The 22,672-nt window shown below is 49.6% G+C and overlaps 1 protein-coding gene across 2 annotated transcripts in view; it reads left to right on the top strand.

Annotated features, from left to right (window-relative positions):
• Nucleotides 1-9,975: 9,975 nt before the first annotated feature.
• The window catches only part of HECW2 (HECT, C2 and WW domain containing E3 ubiquitin protein ligase 2), a 260,292-nt gene continuing 247,595 nt past the window's right edge, over nt 9,976-22,672 (top strand). For both annotated transcript variants that reach the window (XR_013814098.1, XM_079782596.1), the window contains exon 1: nt 9,976-10,338. The gene's annotated coding sequence lies outside the window, so the exon portion shown is untranslated. The remainder of the gene's footprint in view (nt 10,339-22,672) is intronic.

Raw genomic sequence — 22,672 nt, 5'->3', positions numbered from 1 at the left:
GAAAGGTGTTTGCTTTAAACCCTCACTTCCCAAGCTAGAAGCAGTTTTGCTCACTCTTCTATGGCTCCATTTCTCTTTCTAGGTTCCTGGAGAAGTCTCTTGTGGAAGTGGTGGCCTCCTACTCTACGTTTTCTGTACCTCCCCTGAATTTCCATCGTCTCCAGGACACCCGTGGCATTTGACTGCACCCTCCCGGGGGTCCGGCCACGCTGCTTGTGTGGGATGGACTCCACTTCCGTCTGTAGGGCTAGGTCCCTGATTGATGGAGGCCTAAGCCAATGGATCGCTCTACCCCAGCCCCCAGAAACAGGCACATCATCTAATTTAAACCAATGGGACCTCAGGAAACCTTGCAGGGGCTTCAGGAGAAGGTGTTCCCTCTGCCTATGGGCTTAGGGTAAGAAGGATGCAAGGAAGATGGGATTGTGCAGCCAGCTAGCTACCGTGAGAGGAGCCAGCCTGGTGATGAAGTCCCCAGGCGGCCGAGGCCCCGGGGTCCTAGCGTTGCAGGTAGACCTCGAGTCAGGCTGTGCCTGGAAGAAGGAGTCACCAGCCGGGGAGTATTGGCAGCCTGTGGAAGCTGGAGAAGACAAGGACATGGATTCTCCCCTGGAGCCTCCAGAGAAGGCGGCCTGATGATACCAGGACTTTTCGGTGCAGTTGAACCATAGTAACCTCCATCTTATATATAAAAACTGCTGTTTGAAATTCTCTGCTATTATTAGATAGTCCCTTGTTCTATAAACTCTGTCATTTTTAGATAGTCTCTTATTCTGTAGAATAACTTTTAGTTTGAATAATAGAAAAAGATAAAAACTTAACTGTCTGACCTTCCAAGCTAGCCATCTAACGTAATGGGCTAATCCTATCTAATAATAGCGTACCATGTAAATTACCATCACTCCGCTACGCCCACGATTGGGCGGCGGAGGCTGGGGGGCGGGACTCAGGGTGGCCTATCCGGCCATTGAGAGGCACGGATCCGCTGCCACTGAGCAGGGCTATCCTGCTGTTGAGAGGTGCAGGGGGTTGGACTCCCACCCCCTGTGCCTCTCAACGGCCAGATCCAGGCCGCTGAGGGGGTCCCACCCCCTGCGCCTCTCAACAGCAGGGGAGACCCCCTCAGCGGCCGCGGATCATCAAAAGTGGGGGAGCGAGCTCTGGCCTCAGTCAGCGAGCCACGGAAACCCGGCAGAGGATGGAGAGCAGCGACGAGGAAGACATGGAGAAGCACCGCATCCACCTACGCCCCGTCGCTCTGCGCACACGCTGCACCTCCTGCCCTGTGAAGTCCGGGTTAACCGGCCCGCCCCTGTGGGGCGCTTTTTCACCCCGGCCATCCGTCAGGGTCCCGATGGACTCGAAGGGCCGCAGTCTGAGGGGCGAGGAGGTGGAGGTGCCGCCTGGCCTGCTGGGATACATGATGGTGAGTCCATCGGGACCCTGACGTGCATGATTCAATCATGCACTGGGCCTCTAGTACTGATAATAATTCCCATGTTCTTATGCCAAATGTTTGTTCTTTATGTATCCAAGATGACAAACTGTCTAACAACAACTCACACAGAGCCCTTTGTAAAACCTGCAGACAAAGGGCCCGAGAGGTATAAATACGGGAAACTTCCTGTGTGACTTCGCTCAGAGATTTGGAAGAAACACCTCCCTCTGGGCTGCGCACAATAAACGACTCCTAATTAATTGGCTCATTAAGGTGTCTCGTATCTATCTCGCTGATTTACAGAACACAGTGAAAGTGACGGCAGCCTCTGACCCCCAGAACTGCAATATAACACACGTGTGTGTGTGTGTGTTTTGAAGCCATTACCTTTGTGGTAGTTTGTTACAGCAGAAATAGGAAACCAATACCCTACTTCCGGTCAAGTCCATGTTCTGTTGCCAGGGAAAAAGGCTTTATTAGTTTCTCCTGGAGTGGGAGGTAATACGCTTGTGGGATGTTACGTGTTCCCCAAACTGACTGTTGCTTCGGGACAGCCAGGTTACAGTCTCCTGATCATCAGTATGCCTCTTCTAAAAAGGGAATGACCTTCATCAGTGCACTGTTCTCTGGAACCGTAGCTGGCTGAAAAGTCCCCACCTTGCCAGGGCATCAGTTCTTTAGCTCCTTCGTGATATGTCGTGTTGGTGGCAATACTGGGGGGCAGCGGGGACGAATAACGCCTCGATGCGCCACAACTTGAATTAACAAAAGGAATCATAATGCAGCTGCAACTGGATTTTAGAAAGTGGGTTACAGAGTTTATAACTGTGTTAGAAAACCTCCCCCTGGAAGTGTGATTGTCATGAATAGGAGGGTTTACAAGGGGGTATTTCACAATTTCCATCGCAGCGTCGCTTTCTAACGTCGTTGTTGCGTACTGAACATTCTGGGAAACTTTGTGCGTCGAATATCCTCATGGAAGTTGTAATAAGCCGGAATGCTTCCCCCAAAGGTGCTTCTTATGAAGGCCACGAATGTTTTCCTGTTTCTTTTGAAAATAGGGGAGGTACATCTTATGTAAACCAACTGAACCAAAGCAATCGAGGCCTGAAATAATAAACGGCTATAGTTATTAGAAACAATTATATGTAGTACTCAGAGAAGTGACTCTCCTTTAGGAGGTCAATCGAGGCCTGAAATAATAAACGGCTATAGTTATTAGAAACAATTATATGTAGTACTCAGAGAAGTGACTCTCCTTTAGGAGGAATGCACGTCTTCGTTGCGGGGTTTCTCCTGAGTGACGTTTCTGCACGTTGTTCAAACAAAGTCCCTCTGGCGTGGCAACTGTTGCCAGGTAGGACTGAGCTTCCTACGGAGTTCACGAGATAAGAGCTGCTTTTAATCAACAAGCCCGCGGAGCCATATGGAGGCTGGTAGGCTGAGTACACGATGCTTGTCCCCACTAGTCAACACGGAGACAAAGCAAACAGAACCGAAGTGGCCAGGGGACACATCTTTGTCCACATGCAAGGCTGTGGGACACTCTGGCCTTGGCGAAGGGGACCCGCTGGTGCCATTAGGCGGCCTTGGTTTGGGATTATGACCTTCCTCCAGTCGAGGGAACTCTCTCCAGAAGTAGCCCAGGCTAAGAAATTGTTTCTAAGAATTTTTGTGAATGGGATTAGAGTGTTACCATTACGCTTCATCTGAAAGACATCCAGAGAGCACGAGAGGCTAATGTAAAATAGCTGTGATGCTGGACACGGTTATTTCAGATAACGTCGTGCTAGAAGCTTTAGTACTGATAATGAACACCCCATTGGAGAAGCATGGTTGGTGGTAGTTGGTCAGTAGATCTATAGTGTTGTCCAAAAAAGGGCAGCTATAGTTCTAGAAGTGGTGCTGATAATTTTTTAAAAAAAATTTTAATTGAAGTATAATACAAATACACAATGTGCACTCTTATTATAAATGTACCAGAGGCCCAGTGCACGGATCTGTGCACTGGTGGGGGGCGTGGCCTGCGGGGATTGGCCTGCTGTAGGGGCAGTCGCTCATCCCAGTCAGCTGAGTGGCTGTGGACCCGCCCTCTGAGCGGCTGCTGAATGAGGAAATTGGTTTGAGCTGATATTTTGGGGTAATGTCTTGTGTAAAGGCGTGTTCTGTGTCCTGGAGGAAACTGGCAGAGAGCTTTGCACCCCAAAGCCACTCAGTGAATGTCCTTGATGTACAAAGGTCGGTGATGCCAGGTCGGTGACACCATTGGGGATGTTCAGGGCAGCCGTGCTCCAGGATCCTCAGCCAGCAGGACAGCCTCCCCAGGGGGGTCCACTGTCACATCCCCTCTTGCCATCTGCCTATGCCAGCTCCCCACGCTCTTTCTACAACACACCTTAGAGGGCCTGCATCAGCTGGTGGGGTCAGGCCAGAGTCTGGATTGCCTCAGGTATTTGATAGGTTCAGAGACTCAGCCTCACCCTGGGCCTGCTAGCGGCTGCTCCCACAGCGGGAGCAGCTGCTTATCCCCGTTAGCCAAGCAGTGCTCCTACTGTGGGAGCACACTGACCACCAGGGGGGAGCTCCTGCATTGAGCATTTGCCCCCTTGTAGTCAGTGCATGTCATAGCGACTGGTCAACTGGTCGTTCTGGTTGTTCCGCTGTTCAGTCGCTGGGCTTTTACATATATAGATAACTTGATAAATTTTTACACACTAATCCACTTGTAGAACTAGCACCCAGATTAATAAAGAGAACACAGTTTCTCAGCATCCCCTCTTGAGACTCTCTTCCAGTCATAACCCCCACCCCCTAACCCAAGGTAACCACTGTCCTGACTGATAAATGGAATTGATCAGCTTTCCTTGTTTTGTACTTATATAACTAAGAAACATACAACCTATGCTCTTTTGTATCTGTCTTCTTCCACTCAACTTTACACTTGTGAGATTCACTCATATTGTTATTTAGTTTTAACTTGTTCATTCCCATATTTTATAATATTCCCTGTGAGTACTGTTTGTTTCTGTTGTTCATGTAGGCATACACTTTCAGTGTATAAGGGCAATTCATTATGTCTGAATAAATTCACGTGAAAACCCTTAAAGATATCCAGTCCTCTGGTTCTAACTGTTTCCAATGATGCAAGCCTCTGATCTGTAATTTGAGACTCTAAATGGTATTATCTGCGAGGAGGAAGAACTCGGAGCTGATGGCCTAGCAGTTCCTGGTGCCAGAGATTTCTTTCTGCAAGGTAACAAACGGAAGTCTGGAAATATAACTCAGTGTCCTGTGAGTTTGTTTGGCATGAATGGATTCCCGAAGGCTGTGTCACCTCCAGGTGAATGAATAAAATCGGAACAATCGGAGCCTCTCAAACGGGGAGAGAAACTCTCAATGAACCGAGGTTTGAAATGACCTAATGGAAATTGATCTGAGTTCTACGGACCTGCACTCTATTCATCTGAACTGTAAAGACTTTCTTTTTAAATGTGCTCTGACTGTGTCCCAATCTGTCATTTCTCCAAGTGTAAGTGCCCTGGAAAAGAATGCCAGTGAGCAGCTCAGGAGTCATAGAAGGCACACTGCAGTGCAACACAGAATGCCAAGAAGGTATGGGCAGAGCTAAGAAAACGAACGGGGACTGTTGAGGCATCCAGAGCCCAACCACAGTCAGAGGTCGTTACTCTCCATAGGCACAGGGACAAGGGGAGGCATTGATGTCCTGGAATCCAGCGAGGCCAGGAGGAGTGGAAGGGGACTGTCTGTAACTGCAGCACCAAGGCACGGAGGGAGCTGAGAGCAAACACTCCAACCCCTTTCTCCTCCCCCCGCCAACCTTCTCCCAGAAAGTCTGTGCACAGAGCACATGGATTGGTCTCCCAGGGTGCAACACAGGGCAGAGAAGTGAGGAGCATGGTCCCCCAGAGGAGGGGGGTCGGGACACCGAGAAAACGGCTATAAAATGACTAGCTGTCTGCGGTATAACCTTGGCCCCCAGACAAGGGGCAAGCCTAGCATTGAAAGGGGCACCATGTTAACCTCTGTATGTATTTTTTTTTTCTAGGACTTTGCCCTTGCTTTTGATTTCACAATGTATTTCTGTCCTTCTGTTTAATTGTAAGTCTTCTTAGGTTAATGCTGAGTCACCGGTTACCTCTGCGTGACTGTGAATTAAGACACAACCTAGACTCCTCGGCACAGGTTTCAGAAAGGATACAGCTTCTGGGAAAGATGTCTTTTCTTTGGCCCAAAGCAATGGCATCCCCCACAGTCTTCTCCCCAAACAGAGTCCTGTTTCGGTTGGAATTTTGAGCCAAGCAAAAATGCTGGGTTTATCTGACTATTTATTTGTTCATCAAGAAAAATATGCCAAGTATAGAATATAGTTAGGAGTTTTAAAATGTTCATTGTATTTCTTCATTATTTAACCAAAATATCATCCTCTTGAGGGATCCTTTTTAATATCTTTAAGTTTATTTTGGCTTCTCTCAAGAGAGTGTGAAGAGATATATTCATTCAACAAGCAATTTGGGGCTCTTCCTATATGAATATTATTGAAAATGTTATAGGGCATATTAATAAAGATGCTGAAAAGAAGAAAACAATAAGAAAACAGGAAACTGATGAGGCAACGATGGAAACAAATACAAAAGCGATCTAAGCTAGTGAATGATTTGAGTGGGAGATTAATTTTCGGTATCTGAAGGCAAACTTTAAAAAATACTTTAAGAGCTATTTTAACCAGAGAGACAACGCACCACAGCGGGGGACACACTAATCGAGGAGCCAGAGGCCTGGTGGTGGTCCTGGCAAATGACTCGGTCTTTCTGTGGTTTAGTTTCTTACCCGTTACGTTGGGATAACAATGGAATTAATTTTTTCAAATGAGATAGTGTATGTTGAAGGTATTTTAGAAGTTAACTAGCCTTTGCTAATAATGCAATTGCAATATTTTAAAGTTGCCTTCCGACTTCGTTTCCCTCTTCAGTAGGCTAACATGCCCCCCCCCCCCCCCCGCCACCCCCCAATCCTGGCCTCATGGAGGCTTAGCAACGAGGCTAGGTTTGGGAAGGAGCACCCGTTATAAAGGCGTTGCTTCCAGCCAAAGGAAGTCCCAGGGAGACAGGAAGGGGAAGTAAGAGCAACACATCTGTTCCAGTTTCGGGGGGCCATGGGAGAAGGCAGACAGAGACGGGGAGGCCCCCAGGTTGACAGGTGGGAGCCTCCAAAGAAATGTCCTCTCCCGGCTTTGGTCCCAAGGGGGGAGGGGCTATGTTAGGGCAGGGCTTCTTGCTTCAATTTATTTTACTTATTTATTTTTATTATGGTAAAAAAATAACACTTTCTTAATCATTTTAAGTATACAGTCATGTGGTGTTAAATATATTCACACTGTTGTGCAACCATCACCCCCATCTGTCCCTATAACTCTTTCATCTTGTAAAGTTAAAACAGTATCTTCCCCAGCCCTAGCTGGCTTGGCTCAGTGGATAGAGCGTCAGCCTGCGGACGGAAGGGTGCTGGGTTCCATTCCAGTGAAGGGCACGTGCTTGGGTTGTGGGCTTGATCCCCAGTAGGGGGCGTGCAGGAGGCAGCTGAGCAATGATTCTCATCATTGATGTTTCTATCTTTCCCTCCCCTCTCCCTTCCTCTCTGAGATCAATAAAAATATATTAAGCAAACAAACAATATTTCCCAATTTCCCCCTCCACCCAGGCCCTGGCAACCACCATTATACTTCCTGTCTTTATGATTTTGTCTACTCTATTTCATATAAGTGGAATCATGCAGTATTTGTTTTTTTGTGACTGGCTTATTTTACTTAGTGTCATGTCAACCATATGGCATATTGCAGAATTTCGTTCCCTTTCAAGGCTGAGTAATATTCCACTGTCTGTGTATTCCACATTTTACTCATGTATTCGTTGGTCCCTGGGCATGTGGACTGCTTCCACGTTTTAGTTATCGTGAACAATGCTGCTCTGAAGTCGGGTGTACAGATATCCCTTGAGACCCCACTGTCAATTCTCTTTGTTATAATCCAGAAGTGGAATTGCTGGACCGTATGGTAATTCTATTTTTAAGTTTTTGAACCGCCATACTGTTTTCCACAGCAGCTGTGCCATTTTACATTCCCACCAAACAGTGCACACGTGTTCCAATTTCTCCACATTCTCACCAACACTTGTTTTCTATTTGTTAATAGTGGCCATCCTAATGGGTGTGGCGCAGTATCTCATTTTAGTTTTGATTTGCATTAGTGATGTTGAGCATATTCTCGTGCTTATTGGCTATTCAAATATATTCTTGAAGAAATGTTTATTTAGGTCCTTTGCCCTTTTTTGAATTCAGTTTTTTAAATGGACTTTTAGGAGTTCTCTCAATATTCTGTCAGCCTGGGCACTGACTGGTCCTGGGTTCGATTCTGGCCAAGGGCACGTACCTTGGTTGCAGATTCCCTGCCCCTGGTCCGGGTGCGTGCAGGAAGCAACCAGCCCATGTATCTCTCTCACACCAGTATTTCTCTCTGTCTCTCCCTCTCCCACTCTCTCTAAAAATCAATGAGAAAGTATCCTCAGGTGAGGCAGTCCTGGGGCAGATGCTCTATCCGCTGAGCCAAATCGGCTAGGGCTGGAATTCCTTTTAAGGTGAAAAAAACAACAACAAACAACCCCCCCAAAACCCTAAGGGCATCAATGATCCATTTTAGCTCTATTTATTTTTATCCTATTTTTTTGTTTGTTTCAAGCTCAATTGTAACAGTGGTTAATTAATACAGGAGGTTGAGGGTAGTAGGTGTGGGGTTGCTCGGTTGAGTAAGAGAACATGTAGAAAGAGAACATGTTTGTACGGGGCGTTTTTTGTGTGTGGCGTTCATGAGTTCCGTGGAGGCACCTGCCAATGATGCTTGGGATGGACAGAGCCAGGGGAATAAACGAGGCAGGGCTTTCTGTTACATGTGACAGGACACAGCTGAACTGACCGGAGGAAATAAGGGGGGGGGATTGATGGGCTTCAGGGGGTGAGTCCGTTCAGTCCCATTTGCCTTCCAAGGTTCAGAAGACATTTCTCTCCCTCAGCTGCCCTTCCTGTGAAGTTGGCCTCAGCCCCAGGCAGCGGTGGTAGTTGTTAGCACTGGTTTGTGTCCTTCCAAACGAGTCACCCTCGTTTACAGGGCTTCTTTTTCTGAAAGGATTCAGCAAAGCCCCAGGTTGAGTTGCTGGACCAATATTCCCATCCGGGAAGCAGGCAGTGTGGTTGGCCAGCGGGGTGGGAGGTGGCAGGTGTTAGCATCCTGGTACCAGGGAGACTCCTGCGCCGGGGGAAGGGCGGTTCTGGCCCGCCCCCCCCCCCTTAGTTACCAGAGAAGGGGGAGAGATGAATACCGAGCACATATATTTTAAAAAAGCCAAATTATGGGATATCCACTATTTTTTTTTGGGGGGGGGGATGTTTTGGGACCTCCTCCACATAGGTGCAGTTGTTAAACTGTAAAGTCCAGTAAATCTTTCCCATACCTGGGTAGATACCACGCATAGGGGGCAAGGTCCCTACATTTCAGCGTTTTCACTCTTTCCCCAAGGGGGACTGAGCCGGTGGAGATGCACAGAAGCAGCCAAGAGAAAGCCGGAAACATCAGTCCGGTACATTTTTACACGTTAGTGCCCTCTTTAGGTGAAGCAGCTCAGAGCGCTTCCAATAATCCATCTTTAACCGTGACCACGCCCCGTGCAGGTGACAGGAGTGTGACGGTCTTGCCCTTGCAGTTGGGGAAATCGAGGCATGACACCCCTCCACTCAGCTTTTCCGTGGGACCTAGGAAGAGTCTGGGTGCGCGACCTGGGAGGGCCCCCTCCCTCCTCCGCGTCGCCGTTTCCAATCCTGCCCTTCGCGCCGCAGGGGAGCAGCGGGATCCTCCGCAGCCTCGGATTCGCCGGCGCCCCGCCGCGCCCGCCCGCTCACCTTCCCGGGAAGGTCCCGCTGGCCCAGGTCTGCCCGTCCCCCCCCGTCCTCTCCCCGTCCCCTCCCCGGGCCCCCGACGTGCCGGAGGCCCCCCGCCGCGCGCCCCGCCGGGAGGTGCGGGCAGATGCGGCCCCGGCGGCCGGCGGGAGGGGCGCCGGCGCTGCCGGAGGTGAGCGGCCGGGCCCTTCGCCCTCCAGGGGCCGGGGCGCAGGGGGTGGAGGCGGGCGTCGGGCCCGCGGGCCGGAGGAAGGTGGCGGCGGGAGGGAGGCCGGGCCGCCGGCGGGGAGCCGCGAGAGGGGCCGGGCGGGCCCGCGCACGGAGAGCTCGCGGGCGGCGCCCGGGGAGCGAGCGGCGGCGAGCCGGGCGCTGCGGGCCGATCGGGGACGCGCCGCGCCGGGCCGCCGAGCTGCGGCGCCCGGACCTCGCGGCGCCCGAAGCCGGCGTCTCGGAGCGCGGGCGGGAGCCATGGCTCCGCGCGTCCCCGCCGCCGCCGCTGCTGACTCGGCACAATCCGCGGGGCGCGCGGGGGGCGCGGCGTAACCGGTGGGCGGCGGCGCGGAGCGGCCGGAGGAGCTGCCGGAGGCGCGCCAGGTCCGTGGGAGCCGAGGCCGATGCCAGCACAAAGGCAGGCACAGCCCCGGCCCGCGGCGGGGGGCGGCGGGGACGGCCGCTGAGGGCGCGCCCCGCTCCTGCCGCGTCTCTCCGGGCGCTGCCGCGGGTCCCGGGGCGGAGACGGCGGCGCACGGTCCTCCGGCCCCGGGGCAGCGGCCGCCGCAGCCAGGAGCTGCATGCGACGCGCAGCGGCGCTCCGGCCGCCAGCTTCCCCGCGGCGCGCGGACCGGCGGAGAGCACCCGGGCGCGGGTCCCGACCTCGACGACTGCGGGGCCTCCCGCCCGCGCCCCGCGCCCGTCCCCGTCCCCGTCCGCTGAGCTCGGTGAGTGCGCGCCCGGCCGGGCCCTCCGCCGCAGGCACCGGACCGCGGGGGCGGCTTTGTTTTCCTCCGGGCTCCGCCGCGGTCATTCATTTGACACTTGGCCTCCCGCTGCCCCGAGCGCGGGTGGGCGTCGGGACGCGCGTGCGGGTCGGTCACCCCGGGCGCGCACTTCGGGGCTGGTAGCCTCGCCGGGGGAGCCTCGCCGGGGGCGCGGAGGCTGCGCTTCCTTTGGGCCGGGACGTGCGGGCGCTGCCTGGCTGGCTCGGGCCTGGAGGAGCCGGGCTGCGGATGGAGACGGAGGCGCCCGCGAGGCCGTGCGGCTGCAGAGGCGGGCTCCCCGCGCCCGGCCTCTCTGCTCGCGGAGCTCGAGTGTTTTCCGCGGCGATGCCTCTGAGTTTTGGGAACGTCTGGACGGGCACGTTTCTTTCCTTCCGAGGGGGGCGTCCGCGGGGACACGGCAGGGGCTCCCAGAGTTACAGGGATCCATAGCTCTTGCACTCGGAGGAGGCACGCGTCTGCGATCGTCCCAGATACAGGTGGGCAGCGGGCAAACTTCCCCGAGGCGTGAGCCTGTTGGCATGTCTCTGCGTGCACGGTCCTGGAGCCCGGCAGACTTGGAATGCTCCTGGTACCCGGTCCTTTGTCAGAGTGGCGCTTGTCTCTTCTGGAGTAGTTTCCTGGGCTTGGTCATGTAGAAAAAGATGGTAACGTAATTAGTAGAGTCCTCTATCAGACCTGGTGAAATTGCATATACGCACTCGTTGGTCTGACAAGTATGATTTTCTTTTTCTTTTTTAAAATATTTTTGTTGACTTCAGAGAGGAAGGGAGAGGGAGAGAGAGAGAGGAACATCAATGATGAGAGAGAATCATGGATCGGCTGCCTCCTGCAGGCCCCACACTGGGGAATCGAGCCCACAACCCAGGCATGTGCCCTGACCGGGAATCGAACCGTGACCTCCTGGTTCATAGGTCAAGGCTCAACCACTAAGCCACCCTGGCCAGGCAAGTATGATTTTTCTTTTTACTATTTCTCCTTTTTCCTTTGCTTAGAGAGAGCCCTCCCCCGCCCCTCCCAGATGGCTGTGTGTTCTGAGAGATTATCTTTAACCGGACACCTCCATGACCTATAGACAAAGAAGGGTCAGTTATCGGGCTCATCTTTGTCCTTAGTGAAGCGAGAGGCCTCCTTGGGATGAGGATGTCATTCATGGTGAGACAATCTGGAGGTGGCTAATCTGGGTGGCCATCAGCAGATTCCTGCAGGGATTGTTTATATAGTGTGGGAGCAGATGGCCTCCCTCCCATGGGGCGCCCAGCATAAAGGGCCATTGTGTTCCTGCCACGTTAGCCACCTCACTGTTGGGAGATGGAGTGGGGTGGGGTAGAGGGTGGGGAAGACCTAGTCTTGATCTTTCAGGGTAGACCTGCAGCCTAACCAGTTCAGTTCCCCCTTCTCTGCACATTTAAAAAGTCGTCACGAAGCTGTTTGTTTGGGTTATTGCTTTGGCACACGTTGGTCTCACGTGTGGTTGTGTGAAGCAGTTTAAAAACAGTTCTATGAACAAAAAAATGTCTTTGAATTTCATACGATGGCACCACTTAGGGGGGAAAATAGCCGCACGTTCCTGAGCTCTTGTTCATTTCACATATGGCTCCTTGGTCGCATGGTGTCTGCTAGCTGAAAGGGCTTTAATGCAACTGCGTTAATTCCATTCATTATAAAGGAGTTTCTCCCACCATCGCCAGGACAGGTGGTTCCCAACTCTCAGGACGTGCTCCCCCCCCCCCTCCCCCCCAGCGATGGGTAGCTTTCCCATGGCCTCCATTACAGCACTGAGCAGCCTCTGGCCATGACGCTTTGTGCATGGCTGTGGAGCCTGTGCAGAAACCGGCGTCATGCTGAACTTTGCGGTGAGCGAGCGGAGCGTTCCTGCTCCTACCACCATTGTGGGTTGTTTATGTGCTGCACATCTCAGCCCGGCCACAGACTTGGCCTTCCCTCTGTGCCGGTGAGGGAAGAGCTTCAGCAAGTTAGCCTTCGCCAGGCGCAGGACACTGCTGAATGAGGAGCCGGAGCCATGGTGGACCCCCTCTGAACAGAAGCATGGAATGAACGTGAGGCACGGGCTCGGTTTCGCCCGGGCAGTGCGCACGTTTTCTTATTCTTTTAACGCCTTGTCCATCGCAGACCTCGGCAAAAGGCAAAGCAGCGAAGGTTGTGGCCTGGGGAGGAGGACAGAGGCTGTGGCCTTTCGTCTGGATGCATGTGCTATGCAGGCGAGGTGGCTTTTGGGCTCTGTCCAGTGTGCGCTGGCGTCAATGAAAGGATCTGTCGTTCAAAATGCTCGTTACATCTGTGGCCGGTACCTGGGTCCCATCCTGCCAGGCGGCTGTCTCTCGTGACGTGTTCCTTTAAGAGGAGCCTGAAGCTCCAGACCGCGGGCTTGCTGTGGACCTGGCCCGGCCCACGCCCTAGCGTGCGGCCGCCTGCTTCCGTGGGGGAACATGGAACCAGTTTTGCATGGTGTGTTGGGTAGGGAATTGCCAGCGCTGTGGTGGAAAGAGACCTGGCATGCACGAGAGAGGGACTGTGTTTGCATTTTGGTTGACCCGACGGAGGCAGGGGTTGGGTCTTGGTGCTCAGGACGTCTCTGGTGTGAGGGTATGCGTGAGGGGTCGGAAGGGTGACCGGACCTCCTGGTTTGCCTGCAACAGCCCCAGTTTATTCCTGTCGGCCTCGCTTATCAAACTATCCAGGGCACCCCCTGTCATAGGTCAAAGCGTCCTGGTTTGGGTGATAAGTCATACGATCATCCTACATGTTAAGGAATCTTCACTGTTTACCACCCTCTCCTGACCTCACATTTGAGTCTTGCTTTATGGCAGTCTCTTATTGTTCAATGCAAAGATAAGAAAAGTAAAAACAAACAAATAATATATGCATATCGAAAAAAAATAGCAAGGGAGATAGAAAAAGAAGGTAAAAGGATTGCTATATAAAAGGACCTATTTATATATATAGAAAATAAAGTAGTTGCATCCTTCAGTTGTTCAGTGTCTAGAGTGGCCCTAAGCCTACGCTATTATTGTCTCCAAGAACGGTAAGAACGAACACGTCCCCGTTTACCCCGGGCTGACGCGAAGTGGGGGAACTCTAGTGACTCGGGAGAGCAGCTGGGCAAAACCTGTCGGTAGGCCTGCTGGGCGTGTGGCTCCCGCAGACGGGACGGGAGTAAAGGGTTCAGGACCTAGTGTTTGGTCCAGGTTCTGGAGATTCACGGCGAGTTCAGAGCACAGGTGTTGTTGTGAGGACTTGACTCCGAGGTTCCAAGCCCTCAGGGCCACAAGGCTGATGGGAGAGCCCTTGTGTTCTGACCCCAGCCTTGGGTTTGGGCCCCAGCTCCTGTGAAGAGGGCTTGCAGAGGAGAACGGTGGAGCCTGCTCCCCGGGGGAGCATTCTTATGGGGGTGTGAGATTGTGCCGGTGGCCTGGTAGGGGTTTGGGTTCCAAAGCTGGAGATATGGTTTGTGCACCCATTTGTGCAACAACCGTGCTCCTTTGCTAAAGAATCGTCTGTCTTGAATAGTTCAGTGGCGGTGGTGGCCAGTAGGTGTTCCAATTAATTATGGCTGTCACCCTTTCTTACTCCCTTACAGTCCTCACAAGCTTGGGCAGCATGTCTGAATAAGAAGAAATTTATGTATTTCTTTTATAAGTAGGATGACTATGTAATTTTTTTTTTTTGTCCAGACAAGGACATTTTTGAGAGTCCTTGAACTATATCAAGAACTATATAACCTGGGGCTCTCCCAGGAAAACTGTGAAATATGGTTGTCTTAACTATGACCCAAGTCATTAGTTTTTTAAAAAACATATTTTTATTGATTTTTAGAAAGAGAGAGAGAGAGAGAGAGAGAGAGAGAGAAAGAAAGAGAGAGAAGCATTGCTGTGAGAGAGAAATAGCTGCCTTCTGCACACCCCCTACCGGGGATTGAGCCTGCAACCCGGGCATGTGCCCTGACCAGAAATCGAACCAGCAACCTTTCTGTGCACAGATGATGCTCAACCAACTGAGCCACACTGGCCAGGGTGTCATTAGCTTTTATATGAAGAATACCCATAGGTTAGAAAAATGTCCTCGGCTTCTAGAGTAGTTCATCATATATATTTATGTGTGTGCATGCATATATGCTTACATATATATGTTTATACAAACATTGATCATATATCTATAGATATGTATATGGTGGGGTTGAAATGAACCAGTTGAGAAGGCCTAGTCCTTTGGAAAACTGGCCTTCATCATCTCTTTCAAGGATTGACCTTTCAGCTAAACTCTCTGCACCCAGCCTTTCCAAACTTGAGTTCATCTTCTCACCTGTGTAATTATAATACTGATCTGTTGGAAAGATTTTCTTGCTTGAAAATCTTTGCTAGCTCTCCATTTTCTGTTTAAGTCCCAAAGGGAGAGCCACAGACAATTTGGTGGTCAGAAAGAAAAGCAATGAGAAATTTCATTCATTCATTTCACTACTATTTATTGAGCACCTTCTGTGATTCAGTCTCTGATCTAGGTACCGGGAAATACCAATGAATAAAACAAAGATCCCTGCCCTTGGGAATGGAGGGATGGGAGTGGGAGACAGATAATAAACCAAATAAGTAAGTAAATTATATAGCATGCCAGGGAAGGAGGCAAGGGCTTTGGAAAAAGAGAAAGTAGAGCAAGGTCAATATGGTTGAGCAGGCATCACGGTGAAAGAGACCTTAACAAAGACTTAAAAGGAGGCGAGAGAGGTTACTCATGTAGATGCCTGAGGGTGGGTGTTCCAGGCAGAGGGAACAGCCATTGCGAAGGCCCACAGGTGAGAATGTGTTTGGATGTGTTCGAAGATTAGCAAGATGGGATGGGGTGTCCAGGGGGTAGTTGGAAATGAGATCTGAAAGGCGGTGTAGGAGTGACAGAGCATGTCTGAGAGTGTTGACGATTGTAGCAGGAATCTTACTATGTTCTTAAAACTCACAATATTAAAAAATTGTGTCTGTGCTATGAAAACTGCACTGGTTACTATAGCTTACCTTACATATGGTGCACTTTATCTTGGTTAGTATACTTTTTGTATCGCTTGCTTGCTGTTCATCTGTTAAAATAACCATTTTTGTTGTCGCCGGTCTTAAGTTGGATCCTCATTTCACAAAAAATAGATCAGCAGCTCAGCAGTGGTTCATGGGAGAGTGAAAGTAGTGATGAGAATAGTCGTGTCAATGCCACAGGTCAGTCCATCACAAACATCCTTAGAGGCCCGCGTCTCGCTGCAAATATAAAATGCGAATCTCTGTGTATAAAAACGGGAATCTGTGGGAGCGGCCATTTCAGAACTGTATCTGAAACCGAAAAGCGCCCAGGGAAGTGTGACAGTGACGGTCTCAGAACTGTTTATTGTGGGGTTCACCACCCACTTGCCCCTGCTCCCCAGTCACCGCCTGTTATGAAACGTTGTCTAATCGTGGCAGGAAGCCACGGGTGTTTTGGTGTCATTTTCAAACAAAGCACAGTGGCTTCTCTGTGACCCGATTGAAGTTCTCCAGGACACGCCCACCAGAACGCTTTCCGTGACAAAATTAACGTGTGCTGTTGCTCCCTGTAGGTAAGCGACTAGAACTCCAGTAGCATCGTTAGAGGATCCTTGGAGCAAAAATGAGTCATATTATTGAAAAGACACTTGGAAAGTCAGCTGGGAGGTTAAAGACACGCATTATCCTTAGAGAGAAACCAGGAGTTATTGACAGAGCTCCTTTGTCAGAGGACTCGGTTGGCTGTTGCCTAACATCAGCGGAGTGAGAGTGCGAAAGAGCGATTACTATCGCGTACGTGCCAGTGGGTATTGCACTGTACGGTGGGGTGAAACCACCGGTGTCATGCCGAGGATGAATCAGCTCTTGGCATCTGTTCGGGGAGGCGTGGTTGGTGCGAGGCTTTGTTCATTTATCACTGAAAACTCGAGCGAGGAGGCGAGGAGGTCGTTCTGTTCGCGAACCGTTATTCATGGGCCTGGGGAAGTTCGTCGGGGGGCAGGACGGGCGGTGCGCTGGATTCATGTCCAGAGAAGAAGGTGATGGCTTTGTGAAGAGCAGAAGTTGCACCTAGAAGCCCACCCACAGGCGGCTCCATTCACAGAGAAGAGAAAGGGCCCTGATCTTGAGGAAATACAGGAAGAGGGAAATTGGGATCCCTGAGTATGTGAGGGCCAAGGCATGGGCAGGGAGTCTCACACTTCTCGATGCAGACGGACGCTGGCTGTTTAGGGAACCGCGCTCAGGTAATATTGTACCAGTGGAGGAGGAAGTACATTTCTTCACGACAATGATTAGAAACGAGCTCTCGCACATCAAGTGGCATCTGTCAGAAATACACTCTCCCACAGTGAGCCATGCCGAGGACGGGCAGGGAAGGAAGAATTGTTAACAAAACATTCTGACATAGCCCTGGTTGGTCTGGCTCAGTGGATAGAGCATCAGCCTGTGGCCTGAAGTGTCCCGAGTTCGATTCTAGTCAAGGGCGAATGCCTGGGTTGTGGGTTCAATCAATGAATCAGTGGTTCTCTCTCATCATTGATGTTTCTATCTCTCTCTCCCTTTCCCTTCCTCTCTGAAATAAACAAATATATATATATATACACACACACACATATATATATATTAAAAACAAACAAACAAATGTTCTGCTACAATGTTAGTACTAGGAACTTTTTTTGTTAAAAGAGTAGGAGGTCTATACTGATCATAATGGGTTAAGGCAGTAATTTTTTCCATAATAGTCCTTTAAATAAGCATATTCCTTGTCAGTGATCCATTGGAAGAATGAAAGCACAAAGATATGGGGACTCAGGCCCAGTCATTCCGATGGGTATTTGGGAGCCTATAGAGACCCATGGTGGGAGGAACCTAGGCTTTAGGATTTTGCTTTAAGATACCGGGGGACGTGGGGTACAGGTACGAAGAGGTCACGTCACAATTGGACATGACCTTTCTTATACTTTTGCCTGAGGCTTGGCCTCATTTCAGACAAATGGACGTGATCCTCGAAGGTTTTCAGGACATGATCTGCATTGCCCCTGACCTAAGCTGGAAAACGTGAAGGGTCTCTAGTATGCTTGGATTCTCTTTGCATCGGCCTCCCTCCTGGAATGCCCACCAGTTCTCCTTACTTCTCTACCCCCACTGTCTCCTGTAAGCAAGTGAAAACATTGTTTTCATCTTCTTCTCCCACCTTAGCCTTCTGAAGAAGAAGGCATTCCTGAAAGTAAATGCAGCTCCCTTTGCCAGTGCTGGACCGTAACGGTGCGGGTAGAGTGAGCATCATAATTTGGGGGGAGGGGGGGCGTTAGTGGGAAGTGTGATTGATTTGACATCTCTGCCCCCCCACACCCCCCTGATGCAGATGTGGCACCTGCCTGGGGATCACCAGTGCAGAGCGATTAGGTGGTGCCTTAGGTGGCCCACTCCTTGTTCCTGGTAGTCTCTTTGCCAACTGGACTTTAAGCACTCTGAATATATGGCACGTTGGCCGACCCCTCTGTATAATGCCAAGTATTGATCACAGAATGCATATGCAATAATCAATGCCTGATGACTGAAGGAACCATCTGTTTGTTTCTTCTCACGGACCATTATGAATGGCGATTATTTATGTAAGTCCGATATTAAGTTGGCACAGATGCTAAAAGATTCACGTTTTTGAAGTTTTAAAATGGCAGGAAGTCAAGTCTCGGAGGTCTGATTCATTCAGATAATTCTCACCTCAGAAACCGCCTTCTCCTTTTGTAAGTTTGCTAACTTCTTGCTCTTCCAAGTGCAGTCCACACCCCAGCAGCCTCTGGTCCCCTGTGGACTTGCTAGACATGCAGACTTGCAGACCCTGTGCCAGGCCCACTGAGTCAGAATCTGCGTTTTAACAGGATCCCCAAATGTGTGGTGTGCACGGTGAGCTGGAGAAACGTCGTTTTAACTCAGAATTCAGGAAGTGAGATGTTCAGGTAGGAACATCTACCTGCAACGAGCAGTGATCTGGAAATGAAGATTTCGGTCTGTGGCTGACATCCTCAGTGCTGTCTGCCACGTGGCCTGGACTTAGGCTTCTCGGAGCAGGCTGCCAGGCCAGGCGCGCCCTGGAGTAATTCAGTAGGTGGGTGATACCCAGATGGTAGACAAGACGGTGATTCCGAGGAGGTGAAGCGGCTGTTGGAGTGAGACCCCAGGAGAGCTTGGCAGAGGTAGAGGACGTGGCCAGCCAGCCTACAACCACAGAGAAGGGAGGAGGGCATCCCTTTCTGATGGGAAACAACTTCTGACTTTCGGGACTTGGACTCCTCTAGAATCCACCCCCTCCAGAGGCAGCAGGTCACAGAGGGAACCAGCTGGATGCATTGTGCGTGGAAAGCTTGTGCAGCGGTGAGCATCACAGAGAGAGGAGACGTTCTTTATCGGAGGACAAACAAGTGTCATCACTCAGCTCACCCAGCTGTTGCCACGTGGGAATTTTGTGTCTTCAGATTTTTCAAATGAAGCTAAAGATGTACATTTGTATGTAAAGCATCCCTTGACTGTAATATATTGGTAATTAAATGTTGTTAGAACAGCTCAGGCCACACAGAATCCACATGTTTCCTGCGTCTGTTTTACAGCCCCGTTCTGGAGCAACAAAACATATGAGATGGCAGGACTCCTGGCTTTCTTAGTGCAGGCCGCCAAGCACGGGGAGAAGCGTTACGGTCCTGGCGGGACCCTTTGGGATTTTTCTAAGTAAAAGAAATAAAAAGGCCGGCCGGCGTGGCTCAGTGGTTGAGCGTCGACCTATGAACTAGGAGGTCATGGTTCGATTCCCAGTCAGGGCACATGCCCGGGTTGTGGGCTCGATCCCCATTGTGGGGCGTGCAGGAGGCAGCCCATCAATGATTCTCTCTCATCATTGATGTTGCTATCTCTTTCTCCCTCTCCCTTCCTCTCTGAAATCAATAAAAATATTATTTAAATAAAAAGGAATAAAAGATATAAAAAGAAGGGAACTGCGTTTTCTTTGATGACCTGACTTAAAATATATACGTGAAGAACCTCAGTAACTAACCGTGTTTGAAGGAAAGAGGTAGATGCCTAAAGGAATAAAACGTAGGTCCTGAAAACCTGAAATGGAAGGAAGCCTGGGCTGGGATGCTGGGAGGAATGGAGATATGGACATTTCTTGGCGCCGTCAAGCTGGGGATACACACTGCAAAGGGTAGTCAAGGCCGGAGGCTAGACCCCACCTGGACCTTCTTGGGCTGGGAGCGAGGTGTGACTGGCCATAGAATTTGAGTTAATTTATCTTTGGCATCTGGTTGTTGATTTGGGCAGCTGCTAATATTTAATGTTCGTTGGAATTGGGTTTTTAATTATAGTTTGTTACGTTAAAAATTGGCATTTTGTATATTTTGAGAGTGAAAACTAAGGGAAGGAATCAAAATTCTTTCCAAAGCCTTATTACCGATTTTTTCTCTCGTTAACAACAGAAGTCCCTGTGGGTCCAGACTGTTGATTGATGCATCCCCAGCATCTAGCACAGTCTGGGTCAGTGAATATTTGTTGCCCTGACTGATTATAAGACAAAATATAATTTATTTTCTCTTTGGGAAAGTCATTCTGCAGGTATTAATTTTCCTTACGGATTAAAAAACAACAACCGCTTTATTGAGATATTCAATACCATGAAATTCACCATTTTAAGGTATATCATTCAGGTGGTTTTACTCTATTTACCAAGCTGTGCAACCATCACCTCTATGTAATTCCTGGACCTGTGTTCATCACCCCCGGAGAAACTCAGTGCCCATTAGCAGCCACTCCCCAGGCCAGCATAACCACTACTCTGCTTTCTGTCTCTATAGATTTGCGTATTCTAGACACTTAATGTTAGAATTATATACTGTGGAGTCTTTGGTGACTAGCATCTTTCACTTACCATCATGCTTCCAATGTTACAGCAGTACTTCACTCTTGTCTAGCCAAATAAAATTGCGTTGTATGGGTATACCGTATCTGTCCATCGGTTGATGAACAGTCGAGATGTTTTCACTTTCTGGATATTATGACTAATGCTGCTATGAGCATTTGTGTAAACGTTTTTTGTGTGGCTTTATGTTTTAATTTCTCCTGGGTATACACCTTGGAGTAGAGTTGCTGGGTTGTACGGTAACGCTACATTCATCATTTTGGGGTTCTGCCAAACAGTTTTCCAAAGTGAGTGCATCCATTTTTATACTCCAACCTACCATGGTTACAGGTTCCAGTTTCTTTATATCCTTGCCAGCACTTGTTATTGGTTTTCCTTTTTTATTTTAGCTATCCCAGGGGATGCGAAGTGGGATTTCATTGTGGTTTTGATTTGCTTTTCCCTAATGGCTAATTATGTTGGTCATCTTTTTGTGTGCTTATTGGCATTTATATATATTCTTTGAAGGAATGTCTGTTCAAATCCTCTGCTGATTTAAAAATGGTTATCTACTTATTTTCATACTAGAGGCCCAGTGTATGAAAATTTGTACACTCTGGGGGGTTCCTCAGCCTGACCTGCATCCTCTTGCAGTCTGGGATCCCTCGGGGAATGTCCACCTGCTGGATTAGGCCTGCTCCCCTGGAGATCGGGCCCAAGCTGGCAGTCAGACATCCCTCTGGCAGCCAGGAAGCCCTTGGGGGATGTCTACCTGCCAGCTTAGGACTGCTCCCTGGGGGATTGGGCCTAAGCTCGCAGTCAGGAGTCCTCAGGAGATGTCCGACTGCGGGCCCAGGCCACAGTCGGACATCCTTACCGCTGCTGTGGAGGCAGGAGAGGCTCCCACCACCGCCGCTGTGCTCGCAGCCGTCAGCCCGGCTTGTGGCTGAAAGGAGCTCCCCCTATGGGAGCGCACTGACCACCAGTGGGCAGCTTCTGCATTGAGCATCTGCCCCCTGGTGGTCAGTGCGTGTCATCGCGACTGGTTGTTCCTCTGTTAGGGTCAATTTGCATATTCCCCTTTTATTATATAGGATTGTACAAATTCTTTTTATATTCTGGATACCAGATCCTTGCGAGACATATGACTTGAACAATTTTTCCTTTTCTGTGGATTGTCTTTTCACTTTCTTGACAGTGTCACTTGTGTGTTTGGTGTCATACCTATCCTTGTTGATCTTCTGGTTGTTCTATCCATTATGGAAAGTGGAATAATGGCCCCTCCAGATGTTGTTAAATTGGCAACTTCTCCCTCCGGCTCTGGTAGTTTTTACTTTTGTATTCTGTAGCCTTTTTGTTAGGTGCACATATGTTTATAATCATTATGCATTTTCTTTGAATTGACCCATTCTTTTGCTATAAAAATATCCTTCTTTCTCTCTAGTAACAATTTTTGTCTTACTGTCTATTTTGTTTGATATTAGCATTCCCACTGCAATTCTTTTTTGGTTGCTGTTTGCATGGTATATCTTTATATCCTTTTACTTTCATCCTACTTGTGTCTCTGAGTCTAAAGTTTCTCTTTGATACAGCATATAGTGGTATCATTTAAAATATGTATTCTGACAATCTCTGCCTCTCTATGGAGGGCTTATTTATATGTAATTTAATTACTGATAATCACGTAGCATATGTTTGCCTTCTTACTATTGGTTTTCTGTGAGGTCTTCTATTTTTTTTTAATTCCCAGATTCCTCCATAACTGTGTTGTCTTGTGATAAATATATATTTTCTAATGTATCATTTTAAGCCTCTTGTTGTTGCTTTTCTGGAGAAGAGAATTTTCATAGACCTTTACTTCATCATTCCTGATGATATTATGATTTTTTTTGGAGTTATTTTCTTAGTGGTTGCCTTGGGGGTTGCAATGAACTTCTTAATGTAAAACAATCTAGTTCAGATGAATTTCAAAAGTACACAAAAACTGTATTATAGCCCCATTCCTTGTTTTATGCATCGTAAAGTCATCAGTCCACTTTTATAATTATTGCCTTATTCAATTGTCTTTTAAATCAAATAACGCTGCAGTGAACATAGGGTGCATGTATTCTTTCGAAGGAGTGTTTGGGTTTCTGTGGACGCATTCCCGGAAGTGGAATCGCTGGCTCATAAGGCAGTTCTATGTTTTGAGGAAGCTCCTCCTGTTCTCCGCAGCGGCCGCGCCCGTCTGCAGTCTCACCAGCAGCGCCCGGGGACTCCCTGCTCGCCACACTCGTGCCCACACGTGCCGCCTTCTGACAGGGGCGAGGGGACATCTGATGGAGATTGTAACCTGCCCTTCTCCGATGAGTCGGGACGTGGAGCCCCT

This window comes from Cnephaeus nilssonii (assembly GCF_951640355.1).
Source record: "Cnephaeus nilssonii genome assembly, chromosome: 10".
Lineage (NCBI taxonomy): Eukaryota > Metazoa > Chordata > Mammalia > Chiroptera > Vespertilionidae > Cnephaeus > Cnephaeus nilssonii.
This window is presented reverse-complemented; position numbering and strand designations above follow the sequence as displayed.